This window comes from Bidens hawaiensis, unplaced genomic scaffold (assembly GCF_021521415.1).
Source record: "Bidens hawaiensis isolate Kalapana, Puna unplaced genomic scaffold, B.hawaiensis_p1.1 tig00010926_1, whole genome shotgun sequence".
NCBI lineage: Eukaryota > Viridiplantae > Streptophyta > Magnoliopsida > Asterales > Asteraceae > Bidens > Bidens hawaiensis.
In genome coordinates this window covers 478,308-497,632 of record NW_027491844.1, presented here as the reverse complement: position 1 = coordinate 497,632, position 19,325 = coordinate 478,308, and the positions used below count along the sequence as shown (strand labels likewise).

The window sequence follows — 19,325 nt, the reverse complement described above, 5'->3', positions numbered from 1 at the left end:
CAAATTCTACGATTCATGTAAACGGACAGGACATAAGGCGGCAGGTTGTTGGAAGAAAAACATGACTTGTTTCAACTGCAATGAGATGGGGCATCTCAGTTTTGATTGTCCTAAAAAGAATATTATGGGAGGAGGTACCGGTGGAGGTGCTGGAGGAAGTGGCACCAAGAATGAAGGGAAGAAAGGTAATGCTCGAGTCTTTGTACTCAACACCAAGCAGGCTGCCAATATACTAGACACCATAACCGGTACGTTCTTAGTTAATAACGTTTACACAAAAGTTTTATTTGATTCAGGTGCAAATCAAAGTTTTATAATTTATAAGTTCTGTAGTCTATTAAATGAACCTTTAACAAAATTAAATAAAATCTTAAACGTCGAGACAGCCAATTGTGAGATAGTCAAAATTTCAAAAACCTCAGAAAATGGAAAAATTTTGTTCGCAGGTTATGGCATGCCTGTTCAGCTATTATCCATGAAATTAGCCGATTTTGATATAGTTCTAGGTATGGATTGGCTATCTGACAACCATGCCCGTATTATTTGTAATAAGAAAATCATAAAACTTCAAGCCCCTAACAAGCGAACTATTCAAATCGCCGGTGGCAAAGATGCAGGGCAAGTTAGCCAAATCTCTTTGATTAAAGCTAACAAATGTCTAAACCATGGTTTTTTAGCATTTATGGAATACGTTACAAAAGATCAAAGCCAAAAGAAATCACAGATGTACTCATAGTAGCTGAATTTCTAGACGTCTTTCCATATGAACTTCCCGGTATTCCACCTAATTGAAAGGTCGAATTCATAATAGACTTGATTCCTAGAATTGCCCTGAGAGCCAAATCTCCATATTAATTAGCTCTAACCGAAATGAAAGAATTGAAAAGAAATTGGATGAACAACTAGAAAAAGGATTCATTCGACCAAGTTTATCACCTTGGGGAGCTCCAATATTATTTGTCAAAAAGAAAGGCGGATCAATGAGAATATGTATCGATTGTAGAGCATTAAATAAAGTAACTATTAAAAATAGTATCTGCTACCTAGAATTGACGACTTATTCGATCAATTGCAAGGAGCGAGTTTCTTTTCTAAAATAGATTTACGCTCTGGATACCATCAATTGAAAGTTCAAGAAGAAAACATTCCAAAGACTGCTTTCTGAACGAGGTATGCCCATTATGAGTTCACCGTTATGTCATTTGAACTTACTAATGCCTCAGCCGCATACATGGACATGATGAACATAATTTGCAAACCTTATTTAGATAAATTTGTAATCGTATTCATCGACGATATACTCATTTATTCTAAATCAGAAGAAGATCATAAGGTTCATCTTAGAATCTTTGTTGAATTACTCATGAATGATAAATTATATGCTAAGTTCTCTAAATGCGAATTCTGGTTGCATGAAATGCAATTTCTTGGTCACGTTGTTAATCCTAATAGAATTCAAGTAGACCCTGATAAAAGTGGAGCAATAGCCAAATGGGAGATTCCTAGATCGCCAACCGAAGTCAGAAGAATATTAGGATTGGTCGAATATTACAGAACATTTATTGAAAACTTCTCCCGAATAGCAGTTCCCTTACCTTCGTTAACTGGAAAGAATGTCAAGTATGAACGGGGAACTAAACAACAAGAAGCATTTGACTTACTTAAGCGAAAGCTTACTAGTGAACCTGTGTTGGCTTTGCTAGAAGGTCGTTGTATTTAGTGACGCGCCCCATTTAGGTTTGGGTTGCGTACTAATGCAAAGAAAGAAAGTAACAACTTATGCTCTCCCGTCAATTGAAAGTACACGAGAAGAATTATACAACTCACAACTTGGAGTTAGGTGCTATAGTTTTTGTTTAGAAATTATAAAGGCACTATCTCTATGGAATTAAATTTATCATGTACACTGATCATAAGAGCTTGAAACATATCTTTGAGCAAAAAGAACTTAACATGCGTCATAGAGGGTGGATTGAAACCTTAAATGACTATGATTGTGAAATATTTTACCATGAGCGGAAGGCTAATGTGGTAGCTGACGCGTTGAGTCAAAAAGAACATGAGTATTTAATTCCATGCAATTGCGATTGCGATTTGGTAACCTTGCGATTCTGCATGCGATTGTGAACAGGAGTGCAATTGCGAGCAAGAATGCGATTGCGATTAGGGATGCGGATGAGATTTGAATGCAATTGTGATTTGAAATGCGATTGCGATTTCAAACGCGAATTTGATTCCTAATGTGATTGTGATCTTGAATGCGATTGCGAATCAGATATCAAATGTTATTACGAATCAAATGCGATTGCGATCGACTATTTGATAGTACAGATTTGCAGAACGAGCTGTTCAAACACGAATCTTAATGAAAACAACCTGTTTGTAGAAAATAAGCTTCAAGCATCCCGAAATAACCCTTAGTACACTTAAGCACACTCAAAAAACACTAAAACAAAACCAAAATCCAAGGTTGTGATCTAAAAACCACAACTAGTAGAGCCGAACACTCTGATACCAATTGTAGATCCTTAGAACGAATCTTACAACTAGTTCTTGAATCAATCTTTTTGTAGGCTAGCGGAAATCACCTACAACTCACAAAGATCTCAGATCTTGTAGTGTTTGATTTATTTGCTATATTTGGTAAGGTTGGATTTGGTGAGAGGATAAGAGAGAGAGAGAGAGAGAGAGAGAGAGAGAGAGAGTAGGAGTTTGAATATTTTCGAAAAGGTTATGTTGCATGTCATGCCTTCCACTATTTATAGTGGAAGCATGGCTATGCATTCTTTCATTACTTCAAATGCTCAATGGGCTTTGTTTATATATGACCTTGGGCCCAAACATACAAAAACTAAATGAAAGCATATAAAATACATCGATGATAAAGTTAACAAGTATAAAAGACTTATACATATAAATTGGGCTCGGCACTAATCCATCTTCTAAGTCGATGAATAAATACTTGTTACCAGACGTCAACGTGTGACATCTAAAATTCAACTTTATATACCATAGATGGTTCCAAGACTGAGAATCCGATCCAAGTACCACTTCTTCAGAAATTTGAGGCATGCTCTTAGAAAAATTGAATTGTTTTTTAAATATCTTTTTGTCTCTACCCAATTTATCAATCTTGTGCCCAAACCTGTGACAAAATTAACATCGAATCTTACTTTTGTTGTCGTAATATTGTATCTTGTTTTCCAGTTTCGCTTCGCCTAGTCTCTTCTAATTTCTTCTTGCGGACAAAGATCTTTCAAGTAGGAGGATGATACAGATAAAATATACCATGCATTATCTAGTTTATTCCTTTATCTTAATTAGTGAATTATCATCATAGTAGTGTAAGCAGTTGGTTAGTGGTAGGTTTATTTCCTTGTTATTGTAAACACATATATAAAAAGGAAGTGAATGTTTACACAAAAAGGAAGTGAATGTTTATACGGAATGAAAATATGAATCGAGTCTCAATCTCCCAAATATCTCTTGTTTCTCTTTGTTCTCTTATGTCCCGCTTCCATATGCAAGATATGAGTCTAATAACCTAATGTTCCTACAAATTATTAGAGATATGCATCATGCATGCCATTAGTTAGTTGCATGTTGTTTCTTACAATTAATTGACTTATAATTAAGATACGTATGACAAACCAAAATTTCCCCATCACCGTAACTCATCAAGTGAACTACGACTAGAACAAAAAATTGATGATAGAAAGTTTTTAAACTTCGTATTCATGTGCTTTGTTTTGTCACTTATAGTGCAACCAAAAGACAGATGGGATGGCATTTACCACAAGCCCATCTAATTTGGTGATTACAACTTATTGTCACCATTATTGTAGACGAAAACATAATAATTCATCATATTACATGGTATTAGTTTCGTTATCGATCAGGCACTAAAACCAACGATTGTAGGATCCCATTGCCCCATGTTATACGAACCACATGTTTCCTTGGCAGCTTCATCCATGGCTTTCGTGCTAACACCATTGTTGCACACCTTAGCAAATGCTCGAGTACGTTTCATGCCGTACTGGGTTAATGATCCGCAATGTGTCTCAAACGTTCGAACCTTAACCAATCAAAGATTTAGAAAGGTTAAAAAATGACCAAAAAGGAAGCTGATCGTAAATTGAATCATTTTTCTTTTGGTATACCATAGATTTAAGACAGTCCCAATCGTCCACGAGGGCCCAACCTCCACCCCTCTGTGATCCATGTTGTTGGTCTCCTAATAGCTGGAATTTTATGGTATTGACACTACTATCCAGATGTGTCCTATGTGTGGTGATTTCCTTAATGTTGTTGAGCAATTCCTCCTTTTCTTGTGGTTCTCCGGTCCATTTCTTGTACTGTAGATTATGAAATTAGATCAGACCCTTGCAACAAATTTATGACTGAAATGGCAGTAGCTAAAGGATCGTGACCAGTTGCAATGAAAATTGCACATAAATACCTAATTATTCTATAGTTTTTGTATATGTGTACATACCATATGCCACATGGAGTGAAGATCCGCTTCTCTTTGATCTACAACACCCATGGATTCGAAAGATTGCAAAGGTTTTGCGGTGAGCTTCACTGGACAAGAACCTTGGTAAACAGAAACAGTCTCGTTGCTTATACGTTGAGTGCCATATTGCATCACATGAGATCCGAAAGAAGAGTAGTTGTTTAGAGTCCTCATTTTCACCTACAACCATTTTGGGTGATTTTGTGTCACGGAAAAGCATCTTGAATAGTACTAACATCTTACTTCATGCGGAAATAAGAAGCATCACCGATATCCATAGTAGTCGTTAATGATGGTTACTGTTGGATCCTATTCCGGTTAACCGGGGAAGGCTCCTAACTATCACAAGAATGGGATCACAAGTGTAAAAGTATGTGGTGTTTAGTATTGAATTAGTGAATGAATACACAAGTGTTATCTCCTATTTATTTATAGGAGAGGATAAGTGTACACAAGATCCTATGGTTTATCACTTCCGGTTGGGTCCTTTGGTCCGATCTTCTTTCCCTCGGGCCTTGCTTTCTTCGGAGATCTTTACCTCTTACTGGCCCCTATCCCGGATCACACGCTCCTCGGGCCACCCACCGGATCGGACGTGCTGCATGCGTTTCCCTCGCAAACCTTTTTCCCTCTATTCCGTCTTCTAAAACCATTTGTGCTATTGGGCTTTCCTGGGCTGGGCCTTGCTTAGATTATTGGGCTTGGGGCATGCCCGTGAGCCTGTCTCATGGGTAGGCTCTTCAAGTCCCCTAGTCTATTGTTCTCGTTATTTACGACGAGGACAATAGACTCATCTTGTGCTCTTGATCATCCTCTTGTGCCTCTTCCCGTGGATTCTCTTTCTGGTTTGGCCCGCTTAATTATGCATTTCTTCCCTTTAAGCCAACTTGCCTGATCCGGCCCAATTTCTTTCCTTTTTGAATTTTGACGATTTACCTTCCCAAGGCAATAATTAACCGCCCCCTTGTCTTTTCACCATTGTTGATCCTCTCTTTTCTACCTTTCTTCTCCAAAAGTTCCAGCGATTTCCTTCCTTGCCCAGGTTTGTCTCCTCCTTTCTCTTTTACATTATGAGTCGCGACAGTCGATCAACCATTACCTCGGCCATGTCCTCTGTCAGAATGGCTACCCAGTGTTCGACTTACCATATCCATTTGTCTTTGTCTCCGATACTTCCCGGACCAAATACAGCTTGCAACTGTCCTGGGTTTATCGCCTTTTATGCGAAAAACCTTGAGTTTTCCAATATCCGTTATCCTTTAACTGAATTTCAGTTGGCTTTGTTGAAATACCATCGATTGTGTTTCTCCCAAGTCCACCCTTTAGGGTTTCTTCGTGTCACTCACTTTGAAGTCGCTTGTCGGGCCTTCGGTGGAGATCCTTCTGTTACTTTGTTTCGGCGGTTTTACCGTTTAAAGGCTGACGACGACGATTGGTTCACCTTTGAGCGAAGAGCAAGCGGTAAACACCCTCCCTGTACTTCCTACATCCCCTCTGGGTTTTACCCTCGGGAGTGGAAAAATGATTTTTTTCTTTGTGTCTTCTTATTTTGCTCCCGGTCTTACTCGTCGCCGTCATGTTGGTTCTCACATTGATGATCCTACCCCCGGCTTTCCTACTGTACATGATTCTCTTTATAAATTGTTGATTAAAAACCCTACTGAAGATGCCACCTACCCTGAGCCCCTGTTATACATGACTGGACTAAGCAACATTTGGCTGGACCCGTTGACACGTCCTACTATGTTTGACGGGGAGCGAGGTTGGTGATTCCTAACTTCTGTCAAATGCCTTAAATACTTTCCCCCTGTTTCTGATTTACTTTTCTTTTTTTCTTTGTTGTTGTTTTGCAGAGATGGATTTGATGGAGATACTTCAGAAACGTCAAGTTAAAGGTGCTGAATTCGTTGCTCTTCCGGTATCTGCTGGTGTTTCCACCCCGGTGACTCGTACCGGTGATGCTTCCTCCGATTCCGAAGCCCCTGGCTTCTCAGGTGTGGCTGTCTCAGATTCTTTGAAACGCAAGAACTTTGCTTCTGAGTTTTTTGACTCATCCTTAAAGAGTCGCCTTCGTAACTCCAAATGCACTTATGGGCTCCACTGGGCAGGGTTCTTCTTCTGCTCCTGAAATTGTTGATGTTGATGAAGACTTTTCTTTCAAGGTCACTGATGCGGTTCCTGACCCTATTGTTGCTCATGCCTTTGTTAGCAAACATTCTGATGCTGCCGAGGCTGACCCCAAAGGTAAAGCTCCTATCGCCCTTGAAGGTTCTTCGAATCCTTCCTCAGTTAATCCTCTTCCCCCTGACCTTTTTGTCCCGAAATGGTCATTGACTGTGAACTCTTCTGTCAACACTCCCCACCATGCTCATGAGTTCTTGACATGTGTTATTCCCCCTGTGGATTATGCTCATATGCAAACTATGATGCCCGATGTCCTGTTTGGGGAGTTTGGTACGTACCTTTATCGTACCCTGGTGTTGGGTTCTTCCCTTCGTCAGGGGTTTGTGGATGTTCAAGTCGTCCATCAGAATAGTTAGGAGGAGATTGCTAGTTTGAAGAAGTCTATTGATGGTTATGTTCGACGGGTCGGGGAGATGCGCAAGAGAATTAATGTGGCCGAGGAGTTGAGTTTAGAGGTCTCTTGTTTGAAATCTGCATTGGAGTCTTCGTAGAAACAGGTGGCTGACCTTACTACTAGCCTTCAGCTTGCCTAAGAGAAGGTTGCTGATCTTGATGCCGTTCGATCTTCCCTTGTTGATGCTTAGGCTAAAATTTCCAAGGTTCGTTTCCCCTTTACTTTTCTTCTTATCTTCTTTGTTTATCTTATTTTTGCCTTGTGTTTTTATTGAAGCTTAAAGAGAGCCCCCCGCTTGTAAGAATTAATGAGCTGGAGAATTTGCTTGATCGTGAACGTTTTGATCATAAATCAGCTTTAGAGCAATTAGGGGCTGCTAAACATCAAGAGGGGCAGAAGGTTGATGGTCTGTCGAAAGAGATTGAGTGGTTGAGGGGTGAATGTTCCCGTCTACAGGGAGTTGTTTCGAAGCATGAAGATGATCGGAAGTGGTTGGTTTCCACGAGTTTTCAACAGGTATATGATCGGGCTCTGGGCTGTAGGGAGACGTTGGAGGTCCGGGACAATCTAAATCGGGCTGTGTTTGCTTCTGGTTTCCAACATGGGTTACAGGTGGCCTATGAACATTCTTCCCATGGGATTCCCATTCAAGAAGCTCCCACGTTTTCTCCTACTGCGGAGGTAGAAGCTCAAGAGGCATTTGTGGCCTTGACCTCCCATGTTCCCCCCATCATTGCCCTAGTTTCCTCGGACCCTGAGATCTTTGTTGCAGACATTCAAGCCCTGGCTTCCGTTGTTGATCCTCCGTCTCCGTTGTTATAATTTGTGGTTTGTTTTAGACAATTAACTTTATGTGGGTTTGTATGCTTTTAAACAGTTGCTTTGTTTGTCTGCCCCTGCGTGGGCAAATTTGAAATTTTCATTCTTTGGTATTTGAACATGCATTAGCATTGGAATATGTATGACGATTATTAGCGTATGCCTTAGCATGTTTAATTTTTGCTTATTGGTTAACCATTTAGCCTATCGGCGAGGCCTTCCCTCTTTGGGGAGCATATTGTGAGTATTTACGAGGCGGACTCGTGTTCTATACTTGTTGCCCTTATGATGAGACGGACTCGTTGTTTGCATGTTACGATTTTGATAAAGTACTTTCTTGCATTAGGATCACGTTTGCATAGCGGTTACAAAAAATACAATTTGACTTTCTTGTTTATTCCTCACAGAGAGGTCACTTGTTTTGTTTGATCCTTAGCTCTTTTGCTATTGCCTTCAAGCATAGTACTTTCGGAGTTGCATGGAGTTCCAGGTTCTAGGAATCTCCTTTCCTGTTGATTCTGCCAATACGTAGGCCCCATTATCCAAATAACTTGATAGGGCCCCTCCTATTTAGGCCCTAATTTCCCCTGATCTTCTTTTCTACTCGCCTCATTTTCTCTTAACACCCAGTCCCCTTTTTTGAATCTGACCTCCCTGACCCTTGCATTGTAGTATCTCTCCATCTTTATTTTGTACTCAACCTCCCGCCTTGCTGCCTCCTCCCTCCTTTCTTCCACCAGATTCAAGTTCAACCTCAAATCTTCTTCACCTCTCCCTTCTTCTTGCAAAGTTCGCCTGGTTGGCGCCCCGATCTTCGTAGGGATCATAGCTTCTGTTCCATACATTAAGCTGAAAGGTGTTTCTCCATTTCTTGTTTTGGGCATTGTTCTGTGCGCCCACGATCCCTTTTCTCTCCCTAGCCTTGCCTTGATTCCCTCTACCATACTTCGATTTGCTCTTTCTACCTGGCCATTGGACTAGGGGTGGGCTACTGACGTGAACGTTTGCTTGATTTTTAATTGTAGGCACCATTCCCTGAATGGGTTGTTGGCAAACTACTTCCCATTGTCACTGACTATGGCGTATGGTAGCCCAAACCTGCAAACAATGTTTTCTCATACAAACCTCTTAACCTGCTCCCCCGTGATAGTTCGAAGTGGCTTGGCCTCCACCCATTTTGTGAAGTAGTCGATTGCTTCCACCAAAAATTTTGCCCTTCCTATTCCCTCCGAAAAGGGTCCCACGATGTCTATACCCCACTTTTGAAATGGCCATGAGGAACTTACCAGGACTAACGCTGATTTTGGTTTCCTACCCACCGGGGCATGTATCTGACAGCTGTCACATTTTTGTCTCTCTAACAGCACTAAAGAACATCGATGGCCAGTAGTACCCGACTCTCATTGCCCGTGCCACAACCATTTTGGCTTCCATATGCATTCCGCAAATCCCCTCATGTATTTCCCTTATCACGTATTCTGCTTCTTCTTCATTAATACACTTCGAGGATGGTCCCAAATAAGACTTCCTGTATAAATTCCCTTCAATTATTTCATACTGTAATGCTTTGACCTTTAGTTTCCTTTCTTCCTCTTTATCTTCCGGGACCTTCCCTTCCTGCAGGTATTCAACGATGGGAGTCATCCAACTTTCTTTTTGGGTTTCGACATTGTCTATCATAGCTTCTGTCACCGACGGTTGCTTGAGGGTTTCCACTTTTACTTCTTTTTCCAAATGATCAAAAGCACTGCTAGCTTGCTTAAGGCATCCGCTTTCATGTTCGAACCCCTTGGAATGTATATTACTTCCGCTTCTTCGAACTTTTTCATTATTTCCTGAGTTACTCTTAGGTATTCCCTCATTTTTGGGTCCCTAGCATCGTAGGTTCCTCCCACCTGGTTGGCTACCAGGAGTGAGTCAACGTGAGCCTGCACTTTCCTTACTCTTATTTCCTTGGCAATTCTGAGTCCAGCCAAAAGTGCCTCGTATTCTGCTTCGTTGTTTGTGCTCGGGAAATTCAGCCTTATTGCATAAGTCAACTCTATCCCTTCGGGGCTTACTAAAATTAGCCCCGCCCCACTTCCCTCTTCATTGGAGGCCCCATCGGTGTATAGTTTCCACCGAGGTTCCTCACTCCCTGCATTCTCACTACTCCTTGCCTCACATTCTTCCCATTTCTCATTATCCTTCCCCCTTCCATTTCAGCTAAAAAGTCGGCCAACACTTACCCTTTGATGGACGTTCTTGGCCGATATTCGAGTGTATGATCCCCCAGTTCTACTGCCCACTTCGTTAGTCAGCCCGAGACTTCGGGCTTTGATAAAACTTGCTGAAGAGGTTGGTTGGTAAGTACTTGCACGACATGTGCTTGGAAATACCTCCGGAGTTTCCTCGCCGTGTAAATCAAAGCTAGCACCAGTTTCTCTACCGGCAAGTACCTTTCCTCTAGTCCCTTGAATGTGCGGCTTATGAAATAAATGGAACCTGTGTTTCTCCTCTTTCAACCATCAGCACGGAACTTATTGTTTTTGGTGTTTGGGAAAGATATAGTACCAACGTTTCCCTCGGTAGAGGTGTTGCAATTGTAGGGAGGTGACATAAGTGTTTCTTCAGCTCCTGGAAGGCTACTTCTGCTTCCCTGTCCCAACAGAATTTACTCTTCTTTGTACTTCTTCTTAGAACGGCCATAAAGGACAAGGTCCTTTCCGCTATTTTGGAAAGGAACTTGTTTAAAGTCACAAGTCTTCCATTAAGCCTATGCAGTTCTTTGATGTTCTTGGGGGATTTCATCTGTATCAGTGCTTCCACTTTCTCAGGATTGGCTCGAAACCCCCTTTTGTCACCAACACCCCCAGGAACTTCCCCAATTCTACCCCAAAAGAGCATTTCCCCGGATTCAGTTTCATGTTGGCTCTTCTTAGGGTTTGAAACGTTTCTCTTATGTCTTTCAACATTCCCTTTTCATGTTTGCTTTTTATGACTTGATCATCCACATAAATCTCCACGTTTCTGTCCCTTTGCTCTTCAAATAGTCAGTCCATAAAACGCTAGTACATGGCTCTTGCGTTTTTCAAACCGAACGGCATCTTAGTGTAACAGAAGGTCCCCTCTTCGGTGTAAAAAGCTGTCTTTTCTTCATCTTTGGGGTCCATCTGTACCTGATGGTATCCCGTATAGGCGTCTAAAAAACACCTCACGGGATATTCTGCCAAAGATTCTATCTTCTTCTCTACTTCAGGGAGTGGGTATGCATCTTTTGGGCAAGCCTTGTTCAAATCCTTGAAGTCAATACATATTCGCCAACTGTTGTCGGGTTTCGCTATCATCACTGGGTTGGAGATCCATTGTGGATAATTTACCTTCCTGACTATTCCAGCTTGCAATAACTTCCAGGTTTCTTTTAACACGGCTTGGCTTTTTTCTGGCCTCAGACTTCTTTTCTTTTGTTTTACAGGCTCCATCCAATGAAACTCTTTGAGACTGTGTTGCATTTGGTTTCGAGGGATCCCCGTCATGTCTTCGTGTCTCCATGCGAACACGTCCATGTTTCTCAACAACAGCTCTTTTAGCCCTGCCCTCCCTTTATCTGTCAACGAGGTCCCTATCCTGACCGTCTGATCGGGGAACTCACCGTTGAGGACCCATTCCTCAGTTCCTACATGTTTCTTTTTTTTACTTCCCTTCCGGATCTACACTAGCTATAATCTCAGTTGAGGATCGTATTGTGGTTATTCCTTCAGGAGTTGGGAATTTGATGCATCCGTGTGCGGTGGACGCTATAGCTCAGAGAGCCCTCATACCAGGGCGCCCCAGTATGATGTTGTACTTTGAAGGAGCTCTTACTACCGAAAACCAAAGCTGGACAGTCCGAGTCTTCACGCCTTCCCTCAGACTAAAAGGGAGGGTTATGGAGCCCAAAGGCTTAACTACCTCCCCCGAAAAACCTACCAAAGGGCATACATCTTCTTCCAGACGGTCCCGCACTTCCTTTCGGAGTCTCGCGAAGCAGTGCTCATACATGACTTCCACCTCGCTTCCCCCGTCTACGTGGACCCGGGCGACCCGGTGTCCTGCCAAGCTGCCGGATATGTTCAAAGGCATCTCCCTAGCGTCCTTGTTAGTTAGCCCTGAGAATGAGAGGGGGACGTTCATCCATATAGGAATCTGGGGAAATGCTTCACCTTTTCCCCTTTTAATACACCGATCTTCGCGCCCCTCCTCATCTCCTCTTCGTCGGATCATATCAACTCGTTGTAAAACACACGTATTTTCTGCACATTTTATCTACGTTTTACATTATATTTTATATGTTTTAACTCGTTTTAGATAGGTTTTACGTAAGTTTAATAACCTTGTAGGTTTTGGGTGAAAGAAAGAAGAAAACCGGGACTTTTCGAGCATTCTACGAGCCTTTTACGCATACAAGTTCAAGACAAAGCTCAAGGCCCGACCCGTATGCATCATGGAGGCCCAAGACCATATTATATTATAACATAAAAAAATTAAAAAAACCTTAAGCTGCTACAGTTGTTGCGATCGGAAATCAGGAAGGAAGAAAGAAAAGAAAGAAAGTTTTGTGTGCTAGGGTTTGGAGCTTGTGGCGGCTAGGGAATGAAGAACAAGCAAGAACCAAGCCTCGGGACCGATTATATCATATTTTACAGCAAGGAGCAGCCCCGGAAACACTTACATCTTTTTCATTGTTCATACACTTTTAGTTTCTTGCTTAATTGTTAATTTGTTTTGCAATTGTGTTAGAGATTGAAGTGTTTATGATTATTGTTGATCGTTGGACAATTGTTAAGATGATTGGTATGAGTTTATTAATGGTTTTATTCAATGTTCATGGCTGTCCAATTAATATGCTATGCTAATCTTGTTAGTTATACCTAGGAATGATGATTCTTGTTAGGTTTTGATAGGTTTTATGGATTGTTTGATTGATAGACTTGAATTGCTATTGTAAAGTTTGATTTAGACATGAAATAGGTTGTGTTTAGTGGCTGGAAATTTTAGTGATTCATTGCATAAACCCCATGTGTTGATTGATTAGTTTCGTATTGATTGATCGGTGCATTGTTTGATTCTAGACTTTGTGTTTAGGGTTAGTTTGCGGTAGGAACAACCGTAGGGTTTTGTTGCGTGATTATTTGGATTAAGTACAGCGGTTAAGCACCTTCTTTGAGACCGAGAGGTGATAGGAAGTTAGGGTTGTCTCATTGCCTTTGCATGCTAGAATAAGGATTGTGCGAGAGCGAGTTCGTTTCTTGTCAGGTTTAGGTGTTTTGAGTGATTAGTTGATTTATTTTGGTTTAAGTTGAATTGTTCCTCTATCCTTGGTTGTGTAGTATTCATTGCCATTAGGGTCAAGTGTTGGTGAGACCGAGAGGTGATCCTTCATTAGAACACGTTAGCAATTGTTTCCTGATTTGGTCGTTTTAGCCGATTTTGAGTAGTTAGGGTTTATTGAGTGAGACCGAGAGGTAATCCAGTGAGCCCGAGCGATCCTTAGTCGTGTCATCTTTAGAGACCGGTGTCTTGAAGTCATCCAATCCATTAGCTTGTTAGGCTTACAATTTGATTCAGACCTAGGTAGACGTTTTTTCTCCATCCTAAGTTAACATAGTTAGTTTTCCGTTAAGTTTTCCATTTTTGGTAAATTTTGTCAATCAATTAGGTTAGTTCAGTTAAGTTAAAAGAAATCAAAAATCAAAATAATATTATTCTAAGGTAGGTCTTGTCTAGGGTTAGTAATCGTTAATGTCTTACGTGTCCACGTGTTCGATACTCGGACTTCCTAGGTCTATACTACTTGCGATCGGTACACTTGCCGGTTGTGTGTGGTTTTAGGATTTTCGTTTTAATATTAAAGCTTAGTTGTGAGTGTCATTATTATAGGGTTATTAGACACACATCATCAACAAAATGTTTATCTTCATCTTCTTCCTTAACCTTTGAGGTCCCCTCTTTGTGAGGGAGCGATAGCTGCCCTGCCTTAAGGGCCGCCTCCCATAACTTTTTTAACTTCATGTGGCTCTCAGTGGAATGCCTTGGGCTGTTGTGATAGTTGCAATATCACTGAGGGTTGGGCCTATAAGGTTGCTTTAGTTAAGTGGGGCCAGGGGGTATACTTGCCTCGATCAGTCATCATCACATCCTTGTTCCCCGCATGCAACCGATCTCCCAAAAGAGGTTTAGGGTGAAAAGCTTCCGCCCTGCTAGGAGTGGAAAAGCGAGGGGGGTAGTAGGACGCGCCAACAGGATGTGGGGATTTGTAAGGGGAAAATCGGATCCCTTCCCCAGCGTTCTTCCTCGTCCTGCGAAGGTGCCTCTATATCTTCCCGTAGTTTCCCCCTTCTTTCCCTCCCACTCCCTTAGCTTGGACCCCGTGTCCTTTCCTCTAACAAAAGCTCGGACTCTGTCCATCAGCTAATCAAAGGTGGTGGGAAAATCCTCCCTTAACTTTTCTGTAAGTTGGGAGAACCTGACCCTGTTAATGAATCCACATATTTTCATTACCTCCGGTACTCCCTTTATATTCATGCTTTCAGAGATGTACCTTTCCATGAATTGTTCGACCTTCTCTTCATCTCTTCTTCGTATATGGAGGACCTAATTTGTGACAGATTAACGGCGGATGTGACCGAGGGATCACTAACGTCTCACTTTATCAACATGTTACCAAATAGCTGTTCTAAATGTTGATCGCTCATCCTAGGTGCTTGATGCCATTGGATTATACCAGTTATTTAATTTAACTTATTTTTGTGGTGTAATTGTTTTACATAGGAGATCCTTCAATATAATACCGACAGAAAGTTTTTGTCGGTATACTCATTTTTCTAGTAGTAAAGGGTAAGATTAACCAAACAAAGAAAAACCCTAGTTATTACTTATTACTAACCGTCAAGTATTGTTCTTCCAATTTCTCGGTTGCCAAATCTTTCACGTCACTAACAGAAGAAAGTTACATAAAGTTTATTTAGTGGCGATAGACAGATATCAGTCGGTATTGATCACTAAATTACATATAACGAAATACCTATATTCCATCCATGAGACACTGTATAAATCACCAAAGCAAGTCTTGTACTCCTAAGGTGGGGGAGGGGTTGTACCGGGACAATAAGTGCCATAACTACTCTCATTTGCATTCGATGCGGTTGTCACGTATAAGTTTAGATTTTCTTGTATTAGGCCTTCGAAAATGCTTCCACTTTCACATGCTTCTACATACATAACCTATATTTTAATATTTCACCATTAGAAAAGTGAATATTACTAACCGAATATATCTCTGACGACCATGAACAGTAATCGTTTATAAATCTATAGGAAAATGTAGTTTACCATCTCGCTATATGTACCCATTGCATGCTTTGTTTCCAAAACTTGGATCAAATCATTAGCGTATATGAAAGGCATGTTTGGCATCCCTTAGAGCATTCTCATCTCATTCTCTATAATTATGTGAGGAAAGTTTGCAAATTATAGGGTGAGGTTGTGAGTGATTGTGAGTGTAAATTATAGGGTGGAGAGATAAATGTAGTGATTTTTTGTAAATTTGGGGAAACATTTGGGAAAACATTGTTTCCCCTATTTATTTTTTAATATTTGTTGGATTGGTTGTGAGTAGAGGAGAGAGAAAACAGTAATGATAAAGGTATAAAAAATATTATTTAATTGAACATGAGAGAGAAATGTAGTGTTTTTAGTGTAATTACAGAAATAGGGATGGAGTACGGGTTGAGAATGCTCTTAACAATATTATAGTTATGTTAGAAACAATTTATCACTTCTGTGTTAAACAACAAATTAATTAAACACGAGGTAACGGAATACCTAGAATTCCAGGGCCTCCGTGGTCCGTGTAGTACACAAAGATTTTATCAAGAGGGCTGCTGGCAACAACTTTTCCACTTCCACCTGTTAGTGCTGAGGCGTTGCCAAGAAGCACGGCATAGAAATTGGCAGCGGTCACATTTTCACCGGTGTAATCCTAACACAACATATATATCATGAGGAGCACCAAAAGTTTTGGCAACTTTTTTGTCACTAAAATGAACCATTAGCGACAATTGCAATGTTAATCTTATATGATACAAATACATCATATACCTTTGGCACACCAGCATAAACATCCGAGCCATTGGGACTATTGATTATGACACCAGGGCTCGGATTATATCTATTATTGGCAATGTCATCATACATGAACACGATTATATTCTCGTCTTTCAATCCACCCCTTTTCAGTATTTGATACGCATGACAAACATCCGCCTGAAATAAGTACAATTAATTTATCTGTCACATTTAATTTTTTTGAAAAGATATCCACTTTATTAACGAAAGTCAATGGAATACAAGCTTGATGGCGATAGTTGAAGTAATTGTTCGAACCGGCTACCAGAACAGCCCATTTTGTGCCATTGAAGACCGGTAAATCAATATTCGGAGAGAATGGGCGGGCGGCTTCGGAGAGTTGTACCGTAAACTGTGTTACTAAAAGGAATTGGAAGGTGGCCATAGGAAATAGGAAGATAGTGCGATTCATACTTCGATAGTTTCACGTACATGCACAGCTAGAGGAAACATTGTACTTGAACAAGAAATATTAGTTGTCTCCGAAGTTTTTAGGTTTCTCGGAGGACAAAGATCGCACCAATATTGTAACATGTGACTCGTCCTCGACCTCGTTCATCCCGCTAACACTACAACAAAAGGGTGTAGGAATATAGGTCACCTTTTATATTAAAATTAATACAAATATTAACGAGACTCTTGTTATTAACATGAGAAAATATGTAGTACAAATACCGTAATACAAAATAAAAATAAACATAACAAATATGTTAAATGATTAAACTCAAAAACTTCAAATTATATAGTTTTCAACTTGTTATTCAGCAACATCTTCTTGTAATCTTTCTGACAAGAATTTAAATATAATTTTGCCAATTTTTACCATAATAACGGATTCTAGTAGTCTCTTTGGCTGCAAGAATAAACAAAACAAAAGTTGACGGTTGAGGGTGAGGCACGTGTTCAACACGCTTCCCTTAAAACAGATTTAGCGCATCTACATAAGACAACGCGTCTGTCTCCCATGGTACAACAACCAAAGCAGTTTGTACTGCCGGAGATGTCCATGCGCCCGAGGTTACATCAGGTAAATTACAGTATTAGGACTGGTGGAAAAAATAAAAGAATGAAAAGGTAGATGAATTGAATAAAGAAACTCATCTCTATAGGATCTCGTCACATGGATCTTCAAGACTTTCTCATTCACCAAGAACTCTTCATGTATGCATACATTTTTCCTTGTGTTTTCAAGCTTATATTTTTTTTTCTGGCATTATCAAAAATGAGACACATAGCCTATTATGTATAAGAGTTATGGATGGTGAATAATCTCCCTTAATTAGAAATTCAATTAGATACATAAAGTCTAATAAAAACTAATCAAGTTCATAAAGAACTCTACTCAAGAGTTTTTCATCATATAAAGATTTTAATATATTAATATAAATTCTAATAAATAAAACAAATGACATGAAGAATTTAATATTAATAATTTAATAAATTTCCATTCATATTATCCAATTTTCCATCAATTGAGTCACTGACAGACCCACAAAATAAGCATTCGTGGTCTTCTCATATATGGCATGCCACTTGGCACTTGACGTCCTAAGATTCGCATTATAAGTGGTCTTACAAAACAAAAGAAAAGTAAACATTGTACAGAAGAAACGACGACGTGTATTAGTGTATTAATCGTCATTTGTACGGTGATATCAATGTCCAAATTGGATTGGAAATGAACTGGATTAGAGATTTAGGGGCTGTTTGGGTTTCCTTATTTTTACCTTTTTATAATTTATTAACTTTTGTAAGTTAAAATAGTGTTTGGATCATCATCATCATCATCATCATCATCATCATCATCATCATCGTACTCAGTATATCCCACCAATAGCAATGCTATGGTAGGGTCTGAGGAGGGTAAGATGTAGACAGTCTTACCTCTATCCCATAGGGATAGAGAGGCTGCTTCCGGTGAGACCCCCGGCTCGATAGTAGTTTTGCATCAAGCCTTGGACATAAGGCACATAGCACTCAATCATCAGGGACACCGGCTGATTGGTGCATGTGCCCTTGTCTTTCAGTTATCAACGCCACCACATGATGCCTGATTAACCTTCCGTCACTTTTAACGTTATTTTCACGAGATTAGTAAAATAACGTCAAAATTAGTGCACTTTTACTTTTGCCCACCCGAGGGTTCACACATATATACATTATATGCGCGCACCGCAAGCAGGGCGTAAATTGAGTAACTTATGAAAAACCCTTTAAAAAAGGAAAAAGAGTTTTTTATAAGTTAGAATTGAGTAACTTATGAAAAACTCCTTATACAAGGTATAAGGAGGTGCAAACAAGGAATCCCAAACACCCCCTTAGAGCATCTCAGGAGACATGCAGTTTTTAAATAAAGTAAATTACACGTCTTCGTATGTACCTAAGCATAAAAATTATGTGTTCGTGTTTAGTGTTTAGAGAGTCATGACATATTTTGAATGATGGTCTCAGAAATATTTTAAGTGGGTTTTAATTTTTCGGTATGATTTTTTCCCGAATCGAATTTTTTTCCCAACCAAATCGAATCAGGAACAACAAAACTACCTTTGGGTTTTTCTAACCCAATTGAGTTGTATTTTGTTTGCTTGTTAAAAGATGGTACATTGGTACAGAAAGATGTCATTTTATTTAAGAGTGCTTTACCTTAAATACTCTTTTTATTTACAGCAATAAAATAATTCAATTACAATAGAAAGATGTAAGTGAACAATAAGGTATATCGCCCCACCCCTTTTAAATGACAAATCCAAAAAAAGAAAAAGAGAAAAAAAAATATGTTTGATAAAGGCTTTATGAAAAAGAAAACAAAAAAGTCTTAAGTGAATTTTAACACTAAAAAATAAGAGGAAAAAAATGCTTCAAATGAGGTTGGAACCCCTATCCTTTAATTAATGAAAAACGAAATCAACTACTTTACCCTCTTATCAACTACATTTTTATTTTCACCAACTATTTATACGAAAATATGTTGGATCAATCAAACTTTGATAGCATGTAGCATACAAATTTATAAGGAGTTTGAGGTCGCTTGACCCTGGTCCACATTTAGTGGGGTCCGTTCATGTGCATTTCGTCCACTTTTTTTTAACGGCCAATAAACATATAATGTCTAGGTACTTCGTACGGAGTGCCAATGGATGTCTTTTTTAACGGCCAATAAACATATAATGAATAGGTACTTCGTACGGAGTGAGCCAATGAATGTCTGTTATAAATTTTGGTTGAATTTTATTTATTAACTATTTAATCCTTAGTTAACAGAAA

General features: G+C 39.8%; 1 pseudogene across 1 annotated transcript; it reads right to left on the bottom strand.

The window, feature by feature from the left end:
• Positions 1-3,871: 3,871 nt before the first annotated feature.
• On the bottom strand, positions 3,872-16,446 carry LOC143536767 (vacuolar-processing enzyme beta-isozyme-like; annotated as a pseudogene). Its single transcript, XR_013135935.1, has 9 exons — positions 16,288-16,446; positions 16,035-16,199; positions 15,759-15,915; positions 15,267-15,352; positions 14,959-15,158; positions 14,821-14,869; positions 4,499-4,699; positions 4,164-4,358; positions 3,872-4,078 (listed from the first exon to the last, which is right to left on the bottom strand). The product of XR_013135935.1 is annotated as a vacuolar-processing enzyme beta-isozyme-like (transcript).
• Between the last annotated feature and the right edge of the window lie 2,879 nt (positions 16,447-19,325).